The sequence below is a fragment of the Colossoma macropomum genome, unplaced genomic scaffold (assembly GCF_904425465.1).
Source record: "Colossoma macropomum unplaced genomic scaffold, Colossoma_macropomum, whole genome shotgun sequence".
In the NCBI taxonomy this organism is placed as follows: Eukaryota; Metazoa; Chordata; class Actinopteri; order Characiformes; family Serrasalmidae; genus Colossoma; species Colossoma macropomum.
Window position 1 is genome coordinate 1,834,746 of NW_023495456.1, and position 24,822 is coordinate 1,859,567.

Here is a 24,822-nt window from a genome sequence, read left to right on the forward strand (position 1 = left end):
GTTAACAGGTCAGCGATTTCACACAGGCTGCGCAAGCAGAGCAGCAGAGCAGCCCAGACGAGGCACAGTATTTAGAGAATAGACGAGCAGCTGATTTTTTCCAAATGCAGCATGAATCTTGCATCAAAATACACTGAAATTAGCCATGAAAATGAAAAAGAAAACAGATTTTAAAAATGAATGTTTACTAGTTAAACACTCTGTGCCTCATATAGATTCCCTGGTTCATCTATCAGGCTAGAAACCACTGCCAAATCAGGCCAGAATGCTGTCAAAAGGTAAACAGATGCACTGTGCCTTTTTCCAAATAATATTTTTATTGAGCAGAGAGTGGCTGATTTGACTATTTATCTGTTTGGCAAAAGGATCTCTGTAGAATTTTCTTGCTGCACCACTTTGCAGCTCTACACTGCAAAAAAAATATCTTAACAAGAGAAATCTGTGACGGTGGCAGACGGAACCAGACGCTCACAGACGGGGCTATTTTTAAGAGCTTTAGTAACAAATGGGCGATCCAAAAACACAGTGCGTAAACCAGAAAGATAGGTTCAAACACCAAAGATCCAAAACAGAACAAAAACAAGGCAAAAATCAGGGCCAAAAACAGAAAACAGGTCATAGAGAGAAACAGACTTTCACACATGGAGAAAGGCTCAGTGTGCACGGATAACAGTGACGATACTTCACGACGAGCTGATACAAACAGACGGGTTAAATACAGAGGAGAACCGGTGGAGATGATTAGAAGTCCGGAGAGGCTGAACGGTGATAGGTGGAACTGGTTGAGTCATGTGAGGGAGCGAGTGGTTTTGGGAAATGCAGTCCAAGGCGATCGAGTCAGCTGTAGTTCCAGCCGGGCTGGAGGGAGGCGTGACAAAATCATCTTAAATCTAGTCTAAATATCTAATATTTCTCATTTTAAGATGGTTGTATGAATATTATAAGATTATAATACTTATTTTGAGATGTTTTTACCTGTTGAAGGTAATTTTACTGAGTAAATCTCACTACATTGGCAGATAATTTTGCAGACATATTTCTTAAAACAAGCAAAACTTTCTGCCAGTATAGTGAGATAATTTTACTTAATAAAATTACTTAAAACCTGTAAATAATGTCTAAAATTAAGTCAAATAATCATATAATAATCTTACAACAATCTCAACGTGAACCAGAACCATTAGCCTACTGTGTTTGCACGCACAGGAATTAGACCTCCGCTGTGCAGTGAAACACCCACATACATGCACACTAGTGAATACACACACTAGGGGGCAGTGAGCACACTTGCCCGGAGCGGTGGGCAGCCCTATCCACGGCACCCAGGGAGCAATTGGGGGTTAGGTGCCTTGCTCAAGGGCACTTCAGTCATGTAATGTCAGCTGAGGCTGGTTCACCAACCTCCAGCCCACGACTGCCCATGAGGTATATTAGATATATAAACTACATGAATAAATGGCCAAAGTGTGTGAGCTGTAGCAGTCATGCTGCCACTATAGTCAAAATAAATGAACCCGCAGGGCTGTTGGACTAACAAACTGGAAATGTGTCGACATTTAAGTAACTTGTTTACAAAAAATAGATAAAAAATAATGAAAGTCAATTTCAGTAAATGAATACTGTTTATGTTGAATTACATTCCAACGAAACCCAAATAAACTGCACTGAAATGTGTTTTGTTTTTGGTTACTTTTTGTTGTGATGTGTGTTCTGACTCTACTCTGTTTGACTGAATAGAAACGTGTGGTGGAACTGAATTACATTCCTATGATAATATATTTCTTGTGTATGCTCGTACCACACAGTAGTAGTATGTATGAAACAGGCCTACCTGCTCACTGAAATAACACCGCGTAAAAGTAAAGCTCTATTCAGACAGGACTGAACTTACATGGGCTTCTGGGGTAATGTCCTCTTTCACAAGTGCTCCTCTTTATTTCCATCTGAAAAGTGAGATCCCACACACTCATTAAAGGGGTGATTATAATGGCAGCTACAGGCAAGAAGCATTATTTTAAGTTCGCACTTCATTAACTTTTCAGAAAGTTTCTTTTTTCCTTTAGGAATAATGACTAGTTGTATTTCTGTCAGTTCCTTAAAGATCTGATGTTAAATTCCGACTAAATGAAATACGGCCCACTATCCTGTGGGCATTTTATAACCACCCGGATGTGTAATTTATCAGTGAGGAGACACGCAAAAAGATTTACAGGCATCCCACTGATCAACTAATCCAATCCGAATAGGGCTTAAGTCCACTATTCAACTTTTATTATGGTTGAACTACCCAATGGACTACAACTACTATAATCACTAGAATGTAACCTGTGAAGTTTGCAGTGGGGAAATGTTTGATATAGTCCTCAAAAATGCATCATTCTGTAATTGGTGTTACGCTCATATTAGCAACTATGAATCTAAACTGGTTAAGTGTTTTGAAGATTGGCCTCTAGCATGCTCTAGGGTACCCAAAATGTTCCATCTCCCAAATCCTCTGAATTATGTTAAGGAGCTGAAATATGACTATTGTTATGTACAGGCTAACACTGCTGCCCAATGAACTGACAGCATAAGACTGACCTCACCAAAATACCCCACACAAACCAGCAGGTTCGATCCAGTGTAGTAGTTTAGAGACAGGTTTAGGCTGCATTTTGAGTAGGGTATTTTGATGAGGTCAGTCTTAGGTCAGTTCAACATCCAGCAGTGTTAGCCTGCATGTGACTAACAGGTTGTAGGAATTAAAGTGATCAAATAAAACATCTCAAATATTTGGAGTAACAAGATAGTAAATTAAAACATACTAATGTCTCATAATGTCAATGTTCAAATATTTAAATCAAATCTTTTTACATCTTCACTTTGGGTACTTTTTACCCGAAACAATGACGCTGTACTGTGGAGTTTGTACCACATACTTACCCACTTAATAGCTAGAACCTGTTTGTCATTTCCGTGTAATTTAGTTAGATGCCGTAAAACATCATGTTATCCAGAATAATTATCGAGCACTTCACTGAAGTTTGTACCTCACACCAACCTTGAACTTAAGGCACTATTTATGCACTATTATGTCTTTATTTCAGTGCTAGAATATTTTAATCTTGCAGCTTTTCTAGCACCAATGCTACCTGCTCAAAAAATCACACTGATGATTAATTGATGATTTAATATTGAACCTCTCTTGTGTTTTTTTTCCTTGTTTGTTGCCAGTTGGGCTGGAACAAAAATGTGGACCACCTGGTGGTCCCTGAGGACTAGTTTGAGAACCACCAGGCTAAATCTTAATCTGACTACGCTGACTCACTTGTATAGACAGATCATGCAATGTGTGTGCATGAAGAAAGCAAATTCTTCACAAAGAAAGAAAAAATAAAAAGTGTATGTTTTTTATAAGATAGTTGGTCTTGGTTGAGAACAGAGACTAAAGAAAGGTCTGAGATAATAAAACATTGTGAGTCTGTTCTACTGCACTAATCATCAGCACATATACCTGCTTTGGCTCATTCAGTGAGCCCTAACTATGGGAAAGTTATGTGCCAGTGTATATCCAGCCAAATGTAATCACAGCTCAGCATTCTCTCTGTTTGAGCCCACAGGAGTGCTGAGGCTCAGGACTGTCTGAGCAGCGCTGGTGATGAATGACCGCGCGGCTCTGGCAGCGCCCGCTGATGGATGGGAAACGAGTATGCTAATGTGCTATTGTTTTAAGCTCCCGGGCCCCTCTGAGTTAGGGCATTATGAAAAGTCTTCACCGCTATCTCGTCAATTTGTCACGCCGTGCAAAGTCTGAAGTCAGAAATCAAAAAGTAAAAGGGGGATAGCTCTGGGAAGTGATGGAAAGCCTAATGAATAGCCGTCTGCCAGCCCCATAATATCATACGCTTTGTGCTGAGCCACATGAAAACGCTCGACGGCTTGGGAGGCGAGAAGGGCTCGTGCTCATTTGAGCGATGGAGATTGTATTTATTTAGATGCAAGGCCACAACTATCCCTGAAAGAAGCCTGTTTACAGAGACTAACCGTCCTCCCCCACCCAAACGCCTGAGCGCAGACGTGAGCATTAGCCACTGAAAGGCCTGAATTTCCATTCCCCCATTGAACAACTTTGAATTTCACAACTGAAATTTAAATCGCAATAGTGAAATTACAGTGATTATGCAATCACTTCCAGAGCGATGAATACAGGAGATAATCATCTCAGGTCTATTATAGTTTGTTTGTGAGAGCACATAATGAGTCAGCAGTGCCTGCCTCCTGCGCAGTTTGGAAAAGAAATAACTTCACAGACCATCTTAGTAGGAGACGTATTCTCCAGTTTCTAATTGCCGAATGAATCGGTCAAGATTAGACTGAACTCCTTGCCATGACTCAGTTGGAGTGGGCACTGTATAATTATATGGTTAAGATGTAAACAAAGTCATTCAGAGTGGTCTGATGTGAGAGTCAGCATTGTTCACAGTGGTGGTGATAGGAACCAGACATAAAATGGTTATGAATTCACTGCTTGATGTCTCAGACATTGTTTTGCAATACATTTATGAAGGGATTGGCCTGAAACACATTTTTAAAGTGTAGCCCCAAAAGAAAACTTTTTTTTCAGACTTCCAGGTGACTAATTCCCAGTGTGATGTTTAAGCTGTAGAACACAGAGGGAGTGTGTTATCGTGAAATAACATCACGGCTGTGATTTGTTCACCGTAGATCATCACAGCCGTGATGTTATTGGCGATAACACACTCCTCCAGTGTTCTACTGCTTTAATACAACAGTTAAATAAATAAAGTAGTAAATTAATAAACTGGGCCGTGAACGCGGTGTTTAATATGTTTTAATGTTCGCAGTTCCTTCACCAAATTATAGCTCCTTAACGAGCGGCTTGTTGCTACGTCAGAGTAACGAGCTCCGCCCACTCGCTGCACAGCCGGCAGTTCGTTCTCCAGCTCCTTACACTAAATTCCCAAACTGTCATCACCACTGAGCAGCTTTTCAGTCGGCAGCTGAGACAGAAGAACAGCTAAACAACCTGGAATCAGCCAGAAATGAACCCAACACCATTCGCCAAACGTGTAGTCTGATCTTCAGAGTCTGACCAAATCAGACTGAGCCATAAAACTGCCGCAATATCAAGTTCAGCTCAGTTTTGTCAGTTTCTGCCAGATCAGTATTAATGTTGTTTTGTTCCAGCCAGTCTGTAAAGCATCTTACCGCCCATTTAGTTTGGCAAATGGTGTTGGGTTCATTTCTGGCTGATTCCAGGTTGTTCAGCTGTTCTTCTGTCACAGCTGCCAACTGAAAAGCTGCTCAGTGGTGATGACAGTTTGGGAATTTGGTGTCGTCTCATCTTCAGAGTCTGACCAAATCGGCTATCGGTCAAATGTGATCTTAAAAGTGTCCGTTTTCTGTTTGTGGCAAAGTAAGAAGTAAAAACGTTCAAATGTCTTGAGCGTCTCCTATAGCTGTGAAAGTTGTTGCTTAGGAACGGCGTCTCAGCGGAGTGATACAGTGTTTGTGACAAAACGTGATGTAATGGTGAAATAACAGCACAGTTAGAACGCTTCTCAACCAATCAGCTTGCATGGCCGGGACTAACTGTTGTATAATTACAAAGTTACATCTTGAAAAACAGATGCAACTCAACTACTTTATTTGTTACTTTGGCCCCAGCCCACCACAGATACTGTATTTTGCCCTCCAAGGCAAAAAGCTTTTAACTTTAACGATTCTTATCTTTTAAAGTCTGTTGTTTAAATCATGCTTGCAGTTCCATTCTCCTTTAATTTGTTACTCTTTAAACCTTAATTTGAATCATCTTTGTATTTTCTCATTTGTAAAGTACTTTGAATGGCCACAGTGTATGAAAGGTGCTATTGAAATAAACTCCCCTCGAAATAAAATGAGGCAGTGCATTAAAAGCACAAAAGAGAGGTCAAGCAACACGAAAACATTGTAGTGGATGTGTTTTTCATTCTAGCCCTTGCTCTGTAAGGTCATGTGTGCATTGCATTTCACTGTTTTCAGTGTTATAATTGCATTTCAATGAGGCAAATCTGTTTAAAGTCTACATTATGTGACTCTCTGTCTGACCATCTGTTATGCTAGGCTGTACTTTTTTATACAGTGAAGCCTAAAGCTTTGTTTACAGTGTTTTAGGAATATTGGTTAACTATTGATCCTCTGGGGTCTGAGAACATTTTCTCAATTTGTTCATATCTGCTTAAACTCTCCTTTAAAGGCTCTTCATATAACATGATCCTCATGTGTTTCATATCTAAATGCTCCGTTATCTTCATCACTACTTTCCAAAACCGCTGCAGCAGCTTCAGCAGCTGTAAACTCTCTGCACGCCGTTTCACACGAGTCTCCGATGTGGACTGAATGAAGAATGAAGGGTTTCCGGCGTGATGGTCAGTCCTTAGTGATTTCCTGAGTGCCCATTGGTCAGTTTCACACAGAATGTAGACGGACACACCAATCCACCAGTTCCACACGTTGAGAGGCAGATGACGTGTATCTCAGCCCCTCTTCATAGGCTCATAACTCCGGATGTGAGTGTCGTATGATCTCGTGATAAGATGGACTGGAAGGGGCGACTCTACAGATTCAGGAAGTGTTTGAACTGGATTTCTGTGCTGGATCATCATAAAGATACACAAACAGATACAGGAAACACTGAATTTGACGCATGGGTGAGTCATGGACCCAAGAAGGTTAATCACCAAAAATGATCAGTTAGCAGTTAAAACAGTTGCCAAAATGTATATAAATATATTTTATATCGCTATAAGCAACATCTATCTGTTAAAGATCTAAGGAAACAGAATGGATGAGTTTAGGAAAGCATGAAAATAGCAAAATAAAACATGAGTTTATTACATAAGTTGTGCAAAACGTTACCACTAAAAAGACCACCACACAGTATTTAAGGCACAGTAAGGCCGTCTCAGCTCTTCTTCAGAGTTTTATCACTTCCTCTGAGAGACTGGGGTGACTTTAAAACCCTGGAGGTTTCAATCTTCTGCAGACCCCCCTCTCAGCAGCACCGGCAAAGTTACAGCACCTCAGCAATGTGCTTTACGAGGGGGGGAGCCATCCTCACTGCTGTCATTCACCGTCCTCCATGGGGCATTTAGACTCAGGCATCACGCTGAGCCCTGAGCCTTCTCCATTAGCCAGATTTATCCCCTCTATCTGTCCCCCAGTCTGCTTTTATCTCCCCTTCCAGTGGCAGCATCAGCTCTTTATCCTCCATGTAAATCCTGGAGAGTCGACTGCGTGGCCTTAACCTCGCCGTTACTCAACGACCATCCTCACAGCTCGATCGAGCTGATGTATGTCTTTGGTGTTTTCTCTCGTTGAGAATGGGACGAGCTCTCCAGGCGCTTCGCTGCAACTTGTCTCGCTTTCAGATGGAATTTCTGAATTGCTGAATGTTTGAATGAAGACGTCTGACCTTGCGGAGGCAGCCAGAAGAGAAACCAATGCATTATTCATTCGTGAAAACACTTATATGTCTAATTCGACAGAGTGTAAATGAAACAGCTTCAACTGCAGCTGAATGTGGTCACAGACACAAACTCTGACCTTTATGTTGTGGCCATTGTCCCCTGCAGACATAGAACTGAGAGCTTCTTATCTTCAACGTTTGTGTTGGACGACATTTCAGAACAGCTGCTCCTCATCCAGGATTTCTTCTGAAATGAAGAAGGCAGAGAGTGGGTTTGTCCCCTTTTGCTGAACATTGCTGTGAGGATTTGATTGAGCATTAGTGAGGTCAGGTACTGATGTCAGTTCTGGATCTCCAACTCATCCCAAAGGTACTGCATGGAGCTCCATCACTCCAGAGAACACAGATCTACTGCTCCACAGCCCAATGCTGAGGGGCTTTATACCCCTCTAGACCATGCTTGGCACTGGACACTGGAGACCTTAGGATCATGTGCAGCTGCTCCAGAGCGTCCTATTCTATTGGTCAGTGCTTCCTTTTTAGGTTCTTCTTCTTCTTTTCCCTCTTCTTCTGTTTTTCATTCTTCTTCTACTTCTTCTTCTTCTTCTTCTTCTTCTGGTTCTTCTTCTTCTTTTGGTTCTTAGATTTCTTCTTCTTCTGGTTCTTCTTCTTTTCCTGGTTCTTAGTTTTCTTCTTCTTCTGGTTCTTCTTCTTCTTTTCCTTCTTCTTCTGTTTTTCATTCTTCTTCTTCTTCTCTTTCTTCTTTTTTTCTTTTTCTTTTGGTCCTTATGTTTCTTCTTCTGGTTCTTCTTCTTCTTCTTTTGGTTCTTAATTTTCTTCTTCTTCTGGTTCTTCTTCTGGTTCTTCTTCTTATTTTGGTTCTTAGTTTTCTTCTTCTGGTTCTTCTTCTTCTTCTGGTTCTTAGGTTTCTTCTTCTTCTGGTTCTTCTCATTCATGTTCTTCTTTTCTTCTGGTTCACCTTATTCTCATGTTCTACTTTCATTTCTTCTCATTCTTTTTCTTATTCTTCTGCTGCTGCTTTCAAATCTTCTGCTTCTTGGTCTTCTTCTGGTTCCTTTTCATCATTTTCTACATCTGGTTCTTCTGGTTCTTCTTCATAATCTTCTATGTGTGGCTCTTCTTCTGGTTCTATTTCTTCTTCTTTTTCTTCTTCTCCTGCTCCTTTTCCTTCTTTGTTTTCTTCATTTTCTGCTTCTTCCTCCTCTTTTCATTCTCCTTTGCCTTCTTCTTCTGGTCTTTTTCTTCTTCTTCTTCTTCTTCTTCTTTTTGTTCTTCTTCACCCTCCTCTTTTCATTTTAGTTCCTTTTCTTCTGCTTCTGATTCTGTTCTTCTATTTCCTTTTCTTCTTTCCTTATAGTTTTTCTTCTTCTATTATTATTATTATTATTACTATTATTATTATTATTATTATTATTATTCACTAAAGGCCTGACCGAGCCTTGACTGACAGCAGCAACGTCTGTACAAGTTTGTTTATTTCTGAAAATGGCTGAAGTCTTTTTCCCCTCTAACAGCCCGGTTGTGATGAAGGCTGCACACAATAGCATATCAGTTCTCCTCCACTGCTCCTCCCTAATGGAGCGAAGTGGAGACAGACTACAGAGCCCATCATCGTCTCAATTCTACGTTAACTTTACTCCCTCCGAATGTAACACTACTGAAACCAGACGATCACAGGGATCTAATGCCCATCGTTTAGAAGCCTAATGGCAGTGACCACTGCTTCTGTCCAGAGCTGCAGTGACCTAATGATGTGGGCCACAGAAGAGATGCTGAAGTCAATGAGAGCATCATCATTAGCCATGGTCAGTTAGCTGGAGCCTCATTCTCTTTCATTTTGTCCCTGCAGAACCAGAACATCCACTGCACAGAACATAGTGGAAGTACATGAAAGCACAACATGCACTACTTTAAAAAACAGCTCAAATGACTGTGAAATGACAGGAAACATGCTGAGAGAAACAGATTAATCCAAGTCTGGATGTTCCGTAATTGCTGGAGATGGAAGGAAACGCTCTGACCAGAAACGGAACGAGTGAAAAAGAGCTGGACTGAGTTCAGCAGCTCAAAACTGATCTGTTTGCATGAGCATTTTGCTTATATCAGTTGTTGCACTATTACTCACTAATATCTCTCCATAAACGGACCTGTCCTGTTAATCAATCTCTCTCTGTCTCTCTCTCTCTCTCTCTCTCTCTCTCTCTCTCTCTCTCTCTCTCTCTCTCTCTCTCTCTCTCTCTCTCTCTCGCTCTCTCTCCCTTTATTTGAGCCCCTGAGTGACGTCTGCCTATGTCACTACATGTGAGCCACCAGAGCTGCTAGAGTCACCAGAGCTCCATCTCTGTTGGCTGATCTGCACCATTTTGACCACCATGGAGTTTCATGCTGTACAAAGCTGTGCAAACCTCACCTGCATGAACTGACCCTCCTGCTGCTGCTGCTGAATAAACTCTAATTATTTAATTAACCACTGCTCTGCCTGATTTCCCTGTTTTGTATTCTAATATTTTTATACTAACGCTGTTTGCTATCCGGTGTGGTCCAGAGGAGGATGGGTTCCCCTTTTCAAGTCAAGTCAAGTACAGAAAAATCCAGATCCGAGCCCCCATGAGCGTCACCAATGGAGACAGTGGCAAGGAAAAACTCCCTAAGAGCAACAGGAAGAAACCTTGAGAGGAACCAAGACTCAAAAGGGGAACCCATCCTCCTCTGAACCACACTGGATAGCAAACAGTGTTAGTATAAAATATTAGAATACAAAACAGGGAAAAACAGGTGGAGCAATGGTTAATTAGATAGTTTGAGCTTATGCAGCAGCAGCAGCATCATCGGGAGGGTCAGTTCATGAGGGTGAGGTTTGCACAGCTCAATGGTGTTCTTCTGTCTCAGCTGCCAACTGAAAAGCTGCTCAGTGGTGATGACAGTTTGGGAATTTAGTGTCGTCTCATCTTCAGAGTCCGACCAAATCGGCTGTCGGTCAAATGTGATCTTAAAAGTAAAAACGTTGAAATGTCTTGAGCGTCTCCTACAGCTGTCACAGTCGTTGCTAAGGAACGGCGTCTCAGCGGAGTGATACAGTGTTTGTGAAAAAAACGTGATGTTATGGTGAAATAACAGCACAGTTAGAAGCTCAATGGTGGTCAAACTGGTCCAGACGGCTGGTGAGCAGTGGCACCCGATCAAGGCAGAAGAAGCAACAACGTCAGACGCACAGGATGGGCAGCTGTTCAACTCGGCAAAGAAAGGAAACACACAGAGAGTCAGTTCTGTACAGAGTGGCTGATCACAGATTACAGTGTTAGCAGAGCAGCAGAGACTCCAGCAGGTCTAGTTTTTACAGCCTAACTAAAAGGGAGAAACCAGAAAGGTAACAGAGCCATTTGAGTCTTGGTTCCTCTCAAGGTTTCTTGCTCTTAGGGAGTTTTTCCTTGCCACTGTCGCGATGCTCATGGTGGCTCAGACCTGGATTTTTCTGTAAAGCTGCTTTGTGACAACACCTGTTGTAAAAAGCGCTATATAAATAAACTTTGACTTGACCAGAGGCGAAATCTCCACAAGCAACAGCAGATGCAGTGGCCTTCATACTGCTGCCTGTTCAGAGGGGCCTTCCTGTTTGTTCAGTAGGAGGAAAAACATGAACTCATGCTGAGAGGCGGAATATTCTGAGAACTGCTTGATAAGCAGCTCATAATTGATTATCCAGTGTTTGTTTTGTATCTGCTAAATATGGACCAATTATCAACAGTGAAATGTGTGCTTGGTGGGCGGCGTGTTGCTGCACCTGTGCTCTCCCATAGATGTTTTCCCATTTAGCTCATCATGTTTAGATGTTCTGTAAATCTTTCAGTTGTTCTCTAAACGCTCTCGCATGAATTACTCTGAGCCTCATTTTCATCTTTATTTCATGTCATACCAGATACACCCGTAAGTGGCTCTGATGCTGTTGCTGCTGTTTCTTCTTCTGTTTTTGTCTTCTCTTCAGAACAAAACAGAAAGATGGTTCTTCGGGGGTTCTTTATAAAAGGTAATGGTTCCATTTAGAACCATGAGTTCTATATAGGCCATTTCATGCCTATATAGAAATATATATATAGAAAAGGCAATTGTTTTATTTAGAACCAAGAGTTCTATATAGAACCACTTCATGCTTAATTGGTTGTTTGCATGGTGAACTGATTTTCAGATTGATGGACAATGTGATGGAGAACGTATTGTTTTGATGTCAAGCCTGTAACAATAGAAGAACCATTTAGGTGCAATATAGAACCATATATTTATGCATAAATGGTTCTCTGCATGGTGAAATTGTTCTTCAAATTGATGGAGAATGTGTTGTATATGGTTCTATATTGCACCAAAAAGGGTTCTTTTATTCTTACAAGCTTGACATTGACTTTTTTGATGCTATCTAGAACCATTTTCAAAAAACCATTTTCTCCAACACACTCTCCATCAATCTGAAGAACTAGCTCACCATGCAAAGAACCAATTAAGCATGAAGTGGTTCTATATAGAACTCTTGGTTCTAAGTAGAACCATTGCCTTTTCTAAAGAACCTTTGAAGAGTGATCATTTTTAAGTGTGTGCCATCAAATACAATATGTAGGTGTTTTTGCACTGTGCAAAGCACTAGAACCAACAGGAAACTGGAACTGTTAACCGGATATTTGCATTTCCATTGGCCATCAGTCCATTACTGAAGGTTCTAAATTCATGGTGTTTTGGTACCTGCTCAAGATCTGTACCAACAGGACCTAATTGTTCTAGATTGTGTTCTGTTCTGTCTTTGCTAACACAGCTGAAGCTAACAACTCAGCAAATTGGTTACTTTCCAGGTGAAGATAAAGTCACCCAGCTATTGGATCAACAACAAGAGCAGCTGAATGTAAACTAGAATAGTACGTTGAGTTTGATTTTTATAATAATCACTTGAAAATAGTTTCCTAAGGTCCCATTAGCTAGTTATGTGGCTAATGCTAATTTAGTAGTCCTTTTTAATGTCGTCACTGTGACCACCAGTCATCTCTCAAGCCATAATAACCACAATAACAGAGCAATTAATGATTTCATTGTGTTTTTGCTCTTTATATGTGTCTCTAAATGGCTAATTAGCTAATGTGCTTGTTAGTTGTAGTTATACTTACTTTTGCTAGTTCACATTCTGGTGAAGTGAGAGTGTTTGTTGACTTTATTCTCACCTGGAAGAGTAAAAAATTCACTAAATTGTCATCAGCAAGTGTTGGCAAAGACAGAGTAGAGCACCATTAACTGCCATTCGTACCTTTACTACTCTTGAGTAGCTACTAAATACCAGAAAACTGGAGCTGTTAACCATATATTTCCGTTGGCCATCAGCCCATTACTGAAGGTTCCAGATTCATGGTTTTTTGGTACCTGCTCAAGATCAGTACCAGCAGGACTTTATGGTACTCCAAGGTGTTCTCCTCTGTATTTGCTAACACTCAAAGCTGAGGCTAACAACAATTTAGCAAGGTTTCCTAAGGTCCCATTAGCTAGTTATGTGGCTAATGCTAATTTTGCTAATTTAGCAGTCCTTTTTAACGTCGTCACTGTGACTACCAGTCATCTCTCAAGCCATAATAACCACAATAACAGAGCAATTAATGATTTAATTGTGTTTTTTTATCTCTTTTTATGCCACTCCAACTCCAGCTAATGGGCTTGTTAGTTATAGTTATCCTAACTTAGTTCACATTCTGGTAAAGTAATAGTGCTTCTTAACTCTATTCTCATCTGCATTTCACTAAATTGCCATTGGCTTCAGCAGTAAGTGTTAGCAAAGGCAGAGTAGAACACCATAAGCACCTGTACTACTCTTGAGTAGGTACTAAATACCATAAAGCTGGAACCTTTGGTTCTAGACTTATGGTCAATGGAAAAAACACAACTGCAGTTTTCTGGTACCTCAGTTTCTGATTCTATGTATGGTGGAATAATAGATTAGCTGGTTCCTGTTTGGATCAATTTTATCGGAAATATTTCATTAGTTCATAAGAATGTTTGGCATATCTACTGTATGTTGAACAACTTAAAACTGTTTATAATCACTCTATTTAAAATGTTTTTGTTCACCATGTCATAACAAACATGCATACAAAGAGCCCTGTAGCCAAATGTAAGTAGTGCATTCCAGACTGAATAAAGAGGATTTCAGTTTAAAACTCCCCATCAGAAAATGTCTAAAGTTCTGGTAACGCAGGCATGAACAGCAGCACGACACAAAGCTGTACACAGTCCCCTTGAACACAATACAACTTTCACAAAGAAGTGTAATTAGCGCCATTGTGTTCCAGAGTCTCTTCAGAGCCACACAAAGGGTACCTCTGATTTGATTAGTCTATAATTTCTATTCATGGCACAGGCATTAAAGCAACTTGCTAGACCTATATAGGCTCTGAAAGAGAGTTTAGGGGAACATGCACATAAATCTGCATTGTGCCTGGCAGCAGAGCACTTTAAAAAGGTACTTAAGGTCCCTGCTGTTTAGTTATACATTACCATTAATTATACATTTAGTTGAAATTCATGAGCGCTACCGACATCAGCTTAGAACTGTCTGTACGTACACACAGAGCCTCTCTCTTATCGCCCGGCACCAGTATTCAGTATAAATATTTACTGAGGTAGCAGAGGGGCGGGCAGCAGACCGAAGTTTCCACACCACAGGATTCACAGCAGGGCCGGCACCAGGGCAGAACGAATGAGTGACCTGAGTGAAGTCGCACAATCTGATGGGTGCTACAGCAGCGGCCACGGCATTATCATATAGGCATAAACCAAAAGCATAACAGTAACTAAATCCACCAAAGCCGTCCCCCTCGGCTACTGTTGCTCTGTCTGGAAAGCTTTCAAGCCCAGCAGGTCAACTGTTTCCACTGCTGAGTGTTACTACACCAAATTTAACGGGTTAAGAGTTTGGCTGCCAGATTTAGAGTGAGTCACACCAGCAAAGAGTTTAGAACTAACCAAGAATTTGTAAATCTACACCGATCAGGCATAACATTCTGACCACCTCCTTGTTTCTACGCTCATTGTCCATTTTATCAGCTCCACTTACTATATAGGTGCACTTTGTAGTTCTACAGTTACAGACTGTAGTCCATCTGCTTCTCTGATACTTTGTTAGCCCCCTTTTACCCTGTTCTTCAGTGGTCAGGACCCCCATGGACCCTCACAGAGCAGGTATTTGGGTGGTGGATCATTCTCAGCACTGCAGTAACACTGATGTGGTGGTGGTGTGTTAGTGTGTGTTGCGCTGGCCTGAGTGGATCAGACACAGCAGTGCTGCTGGACTTTTTAAACACCTCGGTGTCACTGCTGGACTGAGAATAGTCCACCAACCAAAAATATCCAGCCAGCAGCGTCCTGTGGGCAGCGTCCTGTGACCACTGATGAAGGACTAGAGGATGACCAACACAAACTGTGCAGCAGCAGATGAGCTATCGTCTCTGACTTTACATCTACAAGGTGGACTGACGAGGTAGGAGTGTTTAATAGAGTGGACAGCGAGTGGACACAGTGTTTAAAAACTCCAGCAGCACTGCTGTGTCTGATCCACTCAGACCAGCACAACACACACTAACACACCACCACCACGTCAGTGTTACTGCAGTGCTGAGAATGGTCCACCACCCAAATAGTATCTGCTCTGTGAGGGTCCATGGGGGTCCTGACCACTGAAGAACAGGGTAAAAGGGGGCTAACAAAGTATCAGAGAAACAGATGGACTACAGTCTGTAACTGTAGAACTACAAAGTGCACCTATATAGTAAGTGGAGCTGATAAAATGGACAATGAGCGTAGAAACAAGGAGGTGGTCATGATGTTATGGCTGATCAGTGTATGTTTTATTTTAAATCATGTTTTGCTGCATGGCTTAATTATAAACATGGATTAGCAAATCTGCAATTTAAAGTCTCACCCTGCGTTCACACCTGTAGTGACTTTTCGCCTCTTGTTGCCCAAAACGCTGATGGCTGCCCAGTGTTTGCCATGGTTTAACTGACGCCAAACACAAATCAGATGCATTCCCGCTAGAAATAAAAATCCTGGCGAGAAATTGCTTGTGTGCTTATTTTCATTTAATCCCTGTCTGTGCAGTCAGTATTTGGTCTTTGCGATTACTGTCCATTTGTGGCGAAAGCACCGCCACCATTATTCCATCTCTAGTAGGAACAGTGGTGGAGATAAAGCACGTACTACACTGCTGAATGCTCAGTTCCTATTGGTAATCACCACATCAATTCACTCCTTATTTGCATAAAGTTAAACTCTGCGCAACTTTGACCTGTCGCCCAACGTTGCTGCCTTGTACCATCGCATCGCTGCCGGCGTGTCTGCAGAGTCAGTCTGTGATTAAAACCTTGACCTGCCATAAATCTTGATTGTATATTATGATTGCTTTGGCAGTATGAGTGAAAACTAGCATAGGGCTTTATCAAAACAACTGTGAACACAGCTTATCATGCACAAAACCTGTTGGTAATTTGAATTAAGATATTTTAAATACAAACGCTGCTTTCTATGTTGCAAGTTTACAGTTAAAGCTCCAAAAATAGTCAAATCTTAAGCCTTAAACTCAGAATAACAGTAGCCTGTTAGCTATCTGTTAAGCTGTTCATCCTAGAACAACTAGTTGCACAAAAATGTGTTCTTACATGGGGAATATGTACAGGGAGATTCACTCGAAAGAGGCCCCGAATATTCTGTAATAACTCTCTCTAGGACGAATCAATCTGAACCAAACAACGTGCAATGAGCTCCTCAGTATATGGAGCTTTGAACAAGCTGGGATGCCCCTGCGTCGGAGCGATGAGGTAGGCGCCGGACAGCCGTTACAACATTTAACCTCCGTTTGCAACTCCGGGTGCAGACCGCCGTACCCCTTCATGTGTCTGGCAGAAAACAGAGATCACTTCCAGCATCGCATGTAATGCAATCAATTACACATACGTCAAGGTATGTAGCACATTTGTCTGGGTCTGATTGCTTCATCCTGATGGGAGTTACAGCAGAATATTCAGGGCCTCTTTCGAGTGAATCTCCCTGTAGTATGTTTAGAGCCATTTATTTCTTGTACACGCAAATTGTAATGCAAACGTGTGGACATTAGTGAGATCCTGCTGGTGTGGGTTTACTCTGTTTCAGTAATGCACACAAAAGCTACTTGAGTGCTAATAGCTCTCCTTTCAGCTTGTGAATCATCAGTGAGTGAGCAAGCCAGTTCCCTGAGGTGCTTTTATTCTAATAAAATGAAAACCTCACTTCAAACACTGTTTGCCCTTAACATTATGTAAAAATTAAATGAATAAATGGACTGATAAAAGTGATGTAAAATAATTTGACTTTCTTTATGAGTCAAGATTGTTTTTTCCTTCTTGTGAAAAGTTACTATTGTGGCATCAAGACATGCCTGAGCTCTATTTAGCTTGTGTTCATGTTTATTTTGGGTTATTTATTTATTTTATTTATTTATTCTCAAGGAATGTTAACATTTTTATGCTCAGTTTTTAAGGACTGTTCTTCTGTGTGGTGGTTGTAGCTGAGTGACTGAGCCCTGCCAGCTAACAGTACACACTTAAAAAGACGGTTCTTCAAGTGTTCTTTAGTTAAGAAAATGCTTCTATATAGAACCATGAACACTCAAAGAACACTTTGCATGGTTAAATGGTTCTTTGCATCATGAAAAGATTCTTCAGATTAATGGAGAATGTGCTGTAGGTGGTTCTATATAGAATCCTTTTTTTGAAAAGAGTTCTATATAGCACTAAAAAGGGTTCCACTATTGTTACAAGCCCAATAACCCCTTTTTTGGACCTATATAGAACCATTTTTACTAAGAGGTTAGGTCAGTGAGCTAGTGCAGCAGTACGTTTTCCCTTCATTTTACATACTGTATTCTACTGAAATTCAAGTAAAGCTGAGTATTGGCCAGAACCTTGACTTGTCCAAGTTTCTTATGAGAACCCCCACATTAGACTAGAAATCGACAATATCTAGTTCACTTGTACAAAGAGAGAGAGACATGTTTTCCATCTTGCAGAGAATGCCATGTTTACACACTGTAAATTAAACCAACTCAGCCAGAAATTTAAATTTAATCGCTGAACAAAATTAGAGTTTAAAGAAATGAAGCAAAATTTAATCTATGTTGCTTGTAAAACTAATCCAGGATGATAGTTAAAATGATGGTTTAAATGTAACCCTGATTAATTCTAAACTAGGTTTAACGCTGAGTGCAACCGGATTAATAGATGAATGAATAGTTTGAGTTGAATCTTTGCTTTTGATGAGTTTAATGGGTGTTTGCAGTCAGCCAGAGTGTTTGGTCCACATCCTACTCCTGTTTTCCATTTAGGAAATGAGTAAAATGGCAAATTAAGGATCCAATATATAAATTCCCCATGAACAGAGACAGCAGGCATGCTCAAATAAACTTCTTATCCTCGTATAAACTGAGATTCTGTTATTATAAAACCCAAACTGTCACACATCCACTATTCCACACCTCTCAAAAGTCCCATTATTTTACTTCTTCGTCTAAACCCTGTTAATGTAGGCCTACTGTACTGTCACGAATGTGAAGATCCACTTTTTCTGGGTCAAACTGACACAAATTGGACTTGGAAAGGTCTCTGAGAATGAAAAGCTCAGTCAATTCTTTTCTCTAAAGTTGCCTTGAAATGCTTTGATAATAAGGCAGAACGTGAAGCAAAAAAATAATGAACGTCATTATTACAGAGTGGCATAAAGTTGACCGCAGACCCACTTCATAACGTTCCAGAAGGACAACAATGCGTCTTTTGTTCTCACCCACACCACTGACGCATCGGTGCTGTGCTTTGCCATTGATCTCTCTAGAGCACTTGTGCTTCAACATAATGACTAAGCAGAAGCAAAAACTGCTCGGGTTTTTAAAAAAAAAGCCTCTTTTGAGCTCCTTCTTTAAGCCCTGGAAGAACAGTACAGAGTACACTGGGATTAAAACAGATCAAATAGTGGATGTTGGTCAAATATGACAGCCGTGATGTCTGACGCCATCGCAATTTGTCTCACAGCTTCACCCATCTACTCTTCCCTCAGTAGTGCTGTGTGTTTTTTACTCCTTGTTCTCTTCGCTCCACTTACAGTAATAAAGGACACTGTGTACCACGAGAATTCCTGTAATGTCATCTGGAGCTATGAGTCCTGGAGGGCCAGTGAGTTAATTCTTCACTTCCCACACACAAGAAGCATCAGACATGAGCCCATTTATAATGTTCCTCCTCTTTGTTGTCCTCTTTGTTAGCTGTGCAGGCTCACTCTTTCTGAAAACGCAGAGTTTGAGCAGGTTTGCATACAGATCCAAAATTACACCTTCCTTTTTTCTAGATACAATATATATGATACACTAAAGACAATAAAAACCAAAATTAGAAGTGCACCAAACATGATGCAATACCTGCTAGTAAGACGTCTTGACCTTAATTTGATGTAAATACATTAACCCTCTGTGGTCTGAGTGCATTTTCTCGATTTTTGCACATCTTTTGTGCATACGAATTCTCCTTTAAAGGCTCTTCCATATACAAGCACACTTCTTTTGCATCGTTACAAGAGACAAGACCCACACATGAACCCACACCAGCAGGATTTAGCTCATCTATGATGGATTCAAAAATGGGAAGTAAAATAGTTTATTACCTAAAGGGAAGGTTCAGTGCTATTTAACATATTTTAAATTTATCTGTTAACCCTCTGGGGTCTGATTCATTCTCTTGATTTGTTCATCTCTTCTTAAACTCTCCTTTAAAGGCTCTTCATATAACATGATCCTCATATGTTTCATATCTAAATGTTCCGTTATCTTCATCACTACTTTCCAAAACCGCTGCAGCAGCTTCAGCAGCTGTAAACTCTCTGCACGCCGTTTCACATGAGTCTCCGATGTGGACTGAATGAAGAATGAAGGGTTTCCGGCGTGATGGTCAGTCCTTAGTGATTTCCATGAGTGTCCATTAGTCAGTTTCACACAGAATGTAGACAGACACACCAATCCATCAGTTTCACACGGTGAGAAGCAGATGGCGTGTATCTCAGCCCCTCTTCATAGGCTCATAACTCCGGATGTGACTCTCGTATGATCTCGAGATAAAATGGAAAGGAAAGGGCGACTCTACAGATTCAGGAAGTGTTTGAACTGGATTTCTGAGCTGATTCATCACAAAGATACACAAACAGATACAGAAGCAGAGAATTTGATGCATGGGCGAGTTTGTGGACCCCAGAGGGTTAAACTACTGTACTGCTGCTTGTGGGCTGCCATTTCTGTTATGTTTTGGGTAGTTTTATCAAAAGGAACCACTTGCTTTTCAGTAAGAATGCAGTATTGGGACATGTTTATTTGGTATCTGCTAATACTGATACTATAATGAATAACCTACTTAGAATGAAGTAGTTGTTTGTGTAAATGAGTGTAATGTACCTTAACAGTTAAATCATTAAATCTGTCTGATGTTAAATGAAGGTCGTTATCGAGCTCTGCTGCATCAGTGATCTCTGATCGAGCAGCGCCGCAGTGGAGGTTTTGTTCCCCATCAGAAAAGCTCTTCTGTACAGCTGTAAGTAAAGTAGGTTTCATAGTTTTGATCCTCATCTGTCTCTTTCAGCAGCAGCACAGCGACAGCAGGAACCACATCTGAGGCTGACGGATCTGAGGAGCTCACGCTTCTGGTTTTCCGTCTTGTTGAAGTCGTTTGATTGTCTGGTTGAGCTGTAGCTGAATGTCCTCTAAAGCCAGACAGACACTGTGATTTTAGAGATCTTGTTCTTTGGTGACTCTCACTGTACGTTTAAATAGACCATCGTATTCAGACAAAGCTACAATTTATACACTCACACTATGTATACAGGTTCCACAAATGCTGTGTAGAACTGGATGATCACTGCACCAGGTTATCTTTCTTCAACTTCCTCAGGACACAGCACTTGTTTTTTAACATAGCCACCCACTGTGTTCAGCAACATGATATCGTTTAGTTTATGTTTATACCTCATAATAAGTCATACTATGTTCTGAACCAGGGTTTCTCAACCTGTGGGCTGCAGAACACCAATGGGCTGTGAAGCTCCCTCTAGTGGTCCACGGGCCTATACTCAGGGGGAGGCAGTAGTTCACAGTGGGCTGTTAACGCACTATAAGTCATAAAAAACGTAAGTGGAAAAAGATTAACTTAGGCCTTAAAAAAATGAAGAATAACTTTACAGGAGAAGGAAAAAACTATTTTACTTTTAATTTAAGTCAATGGAACCAGAATGTTTTCATTCAAAGTCATTTTGGGCCGTTTCATTCTTTATGAAATTTACACGCAACGTATAGGGCAACAGGCATTTCCAAATTATGTCAAAAACTAAAAAAGCGAACATTTTTTTTTAACATAACTGGAAAGTTTGGTTTCTGTGATTGAACTGAAATGGAGGATCTGATCTTCCTCAGGCCCAATTTTACAGGTTTTCAGTGTGATCAATTAAGAAAAGAAAAAGGAAACAGTATTTTAAAAGGCTGATTTTGGTTTTCCGTTGGGCTGCTATGCTTTGTAGGTATAAACAGGTGGGTCTTGGGGTGGAAAAGATTGAGAACCCCTGTCCTAAACCACATCCAGTCTGCACCACCTTAATGAAGACCTGCAGTTTGAGCAGGTTGAGAGAAATGGCAGTACTGCTTTGGATGCTGTCAATCCATGCCAGGCAGTCTGCTCCAGTATTCCCCTCATGTCCCAGAGCAGACGCATGGCCGGCGGGGTGACATTTCAGAAGGGCTCTGCCTGTGACTCCGGGCTGCCTCCGGCTCCAACGGCCTCTGGAACTACTGTCCTTCATAGAGCAGCTCGTGATGAATGTTTAAAGTGTGGAGCAGAGAGATGTGTCATACAGTGAAGGACAGGAGCCCACACATGGTATTCCACCCACAGAGGAGAGAGCTTCCACACAGCGTAACAGCGAAACAACAACTAGAGTCACTGAGTGTGTTTACATGCACTTAATCCAAGAACTGCAGAAAATCAGATTTTGTCAGTAATCCTTTCACTGTGTTTCCATGCATTTGGGTAATCAGATAATGGGGAAACTCCAGGTCTACATGAGTCAGACAGTAATCAGATTTCTGCTTTGCAACCAGCCAGTAAACTCACAGAGGAAGACGTGACGTAAACGTAATGTAAAACTCAAACTTCATGCTGTGGCTTATTTTTCGTGCTACTTTACCTGAACATATGAACAAACATCATCTAGAAGATGAATAATATTTAAATCCTTCATTTCGTCCAGCATGTGGGCGGCACGGTGGTGCAGTGGGTAGCGCTGTCGCCTCACAGCAAGAATGGCCTGGGTTTGATTCCTGGCCGGGTGACCAGGGTCATTTCTGTGTGGAGTTTGCCTGTTCTCCCCGTGTCTGCGTGGGTTTCCTCCCACAGTCCAAAGACATGCAGTCAGGCTGATTGGACGTGCTGAATTGCCCCTAGGTGTGTGTGTGTGTGAATGTGTATGTCTGTCTGTCTGTCTGCCCTGCGATGGACTGGCGACCTGTCCAGGGTGAATCCTGCCTTCCGCACAATGACAGCTGGGATAGGGCTCCAGCACCCCACCGCGACCCAGAAGGATAAGCGGTTTAGATGATGGATGGATGGATTTTGTCCAGCATGTAGTTGGTTTTAGCGTCGCTCTAAAAGTGTTTAGCTGTGTCTCGCAGCAATGCTGCTCGCTAACTTATGGTACCGCTGCCTGTTTTCCTACATGCACAGACTAAGAAATCGGAAAGAAATCCGAGTAAGAGTTTACATGCACTGAGAAATCTGATTACTGAGCTAAAATCCAGCCTCTTTATCATATTTCTTAATTGGATTTTTAGACCTTTTTATTATTGATTTTAAATAGTTCACAAGGTCACCTGACAGCCAACGAGTCAGCCAATTTACAAAATCTTCAGTTTTAACCAGAATGTCACCGGAGTCTGCAGTCACTGGAGTTACACCACATTCATACAACACCAGTGACTGTAAAATATGTTTGGAATTAAGCTCCCCTTTTTGTATATATGATAATAGGAGATGTTAATGGACATATTTTTTCGTTTTAGGGATGAAAGAAATTGTTTTTGTTTTTTGTTTTTTTTTCCGGTACCGAAGCCTGTTTTCATACATGCACAGACTGAGAAATCAGAAAGAAGTCAGAGTAAGAGTTCACATGCACTGAGAAATCTGATTACTGAGCTAAAGTCCAGCCTCTTTTTCAGATTTCTTAATCAGATTTCTAGACCTTACACCAATCTAAGAAATCAGAGCGTGCTGTTTATATGACCATTTGAATAATAAGATAACTGCAGAAATCTGATTATGATCAGATTTTTGAGTTCATGTAAACATGCACTCATTGTTGAAATAAGCTCTACCTGCTGCAGATCATATGATGTCCATGCCAGAGTGGACATTAACCCTCTGGGGTCTGAGGGCATTTTCTCGATTTCTGCATATCTTCTTAAATTACCCCAAATAATTACACAGCCTGTAACCTAAAGCTTCTCATTAATAATCTAGAAACTGTTTAAATTGCTTTGGAGCTTACCATCTTTTTTAAACCTTTATTTAACCAGGTCATATTTAAGTAACATTGAGATCACATTAAGATCTCTTTAAAAATCTTTGTCTAGTACTTTAAAGTTTGTACCTCACTCTTACCTGGGTAATACCTAGAACTTAGGGGACTGTTAAAGAAAGCAATACTAAAGTGTTAATGTTAATCCCAATTAGTGGAATAATGTGTCATTTCAACTGCTTAAACAGTAAATGTTTACTTTGTGAAATACACAGAATTTATTTCTTCCACAATAAGTCAGATTCTCCACAAGGGGGAGCTTTTACCACTCAAGAACAGTTCTTGTGCATCATTAAGAGATAAAGCCCATGCCTGAACCCACACAAGCAGGATAAGCACATCTATCATGGATTCAAACATGGGACATGAAATAGTTTCACCTAAAAAGACAGCTCAGTGTTATTTAACATGTTTTAACTTTATCTGTTAACCCTCTGAAGTCTGAGTGCATTTTTTCAAACTCTCCTTAAACTCTCCTCTAAAGGCTCTTCATATAACATGATCCTCATATGTTTCATATCTAAATGCTCCGTTATCTTCATCACTACTTTCCAAAACCGCTGCAGCAGCTTCAGCAGCTGTAAACTCTCTGCACGCCGTTTCACATGAGTCTCCGATGTGGACTGAATGAAGAATGAAGGGTTTCCGGCGTGATGGTCAGTCCTTAGTGATTTCCTGAGTGTCCATTGGTCAGTTTCACACAGAATGTAGACGGACACACCAATCCACCAGTTCCACACGGTGAGAGGCAGATGTCGTGTATCTCAGCCCCTCTTCATAGGCTCATAACTCCGGATGTGAGTCTCTTATGATCTCGTGATAAGATGGAATGGAAAGGGCGACTCTACAGATTCAGGAAGTGTTTGAACTGGATTTCTGAGCTGGATCATCACAAAGACACAGACACAGATATAGAAACAGAGAATCTGACACGAGGTTGAGTTCGTGGACCCCAGAAGGTTAATGTTATCAACTACCATCTTATTTAAAAACTCATTTAGTGCCATCAGGATTACTCAGTTAAGTTTGGTTACCCATTAAAAACAGCCTATTAAAATGAATCAGCTTTGATTGGATTTGCATGATAATAATCTTTTAAATTCTCCTGCTGGTCTCTATTTGAGTGAGAAACCTAATAGACACATTTATATGCCCTTTTTTTCTCATGTATGTTGCTCAGTTATGAGGTTGTAGAACTGGCATAGAACATTTACATTCTTTAAACTTCAAAAAAGTTTTATTTACAAAAATTGTTCTTTAAAGAACATCCCACTGAATGGTTTGTTCAGGGAACCAAAAGTGGCATCACTCCAAAGATCCTTTTTGGCACCTTTGTAGTGTTTTTATATAAACTCTTAAAAAAGATGGTTCTACAGTAAAGAAAACGGTTCTATAAAGAACCATGAACACTCATAGAAAAAACTCCATGATTGAAGCGTTCTTTGTATGGTTCTTTATAGAACTATAGTTATAACGTCAAGCTTGTAACAATAGAAGAACCCTTTTGGGTGCTTTATAGAATTCTTTTCAAAAAGGTTCTATATAGAACCATCTACAGCACATTCTCCATCAATCTGAAGAACCATTTCATGATGCAGAGAACGCTTTTAATCATGCAAAGGGTTCCTTGAGTGTTCATGGTTCTTAATAGAACCATTTTCTTTACTAAAGAACCCTTAAAGAATCATCATTTTAGGAGTGTAGTA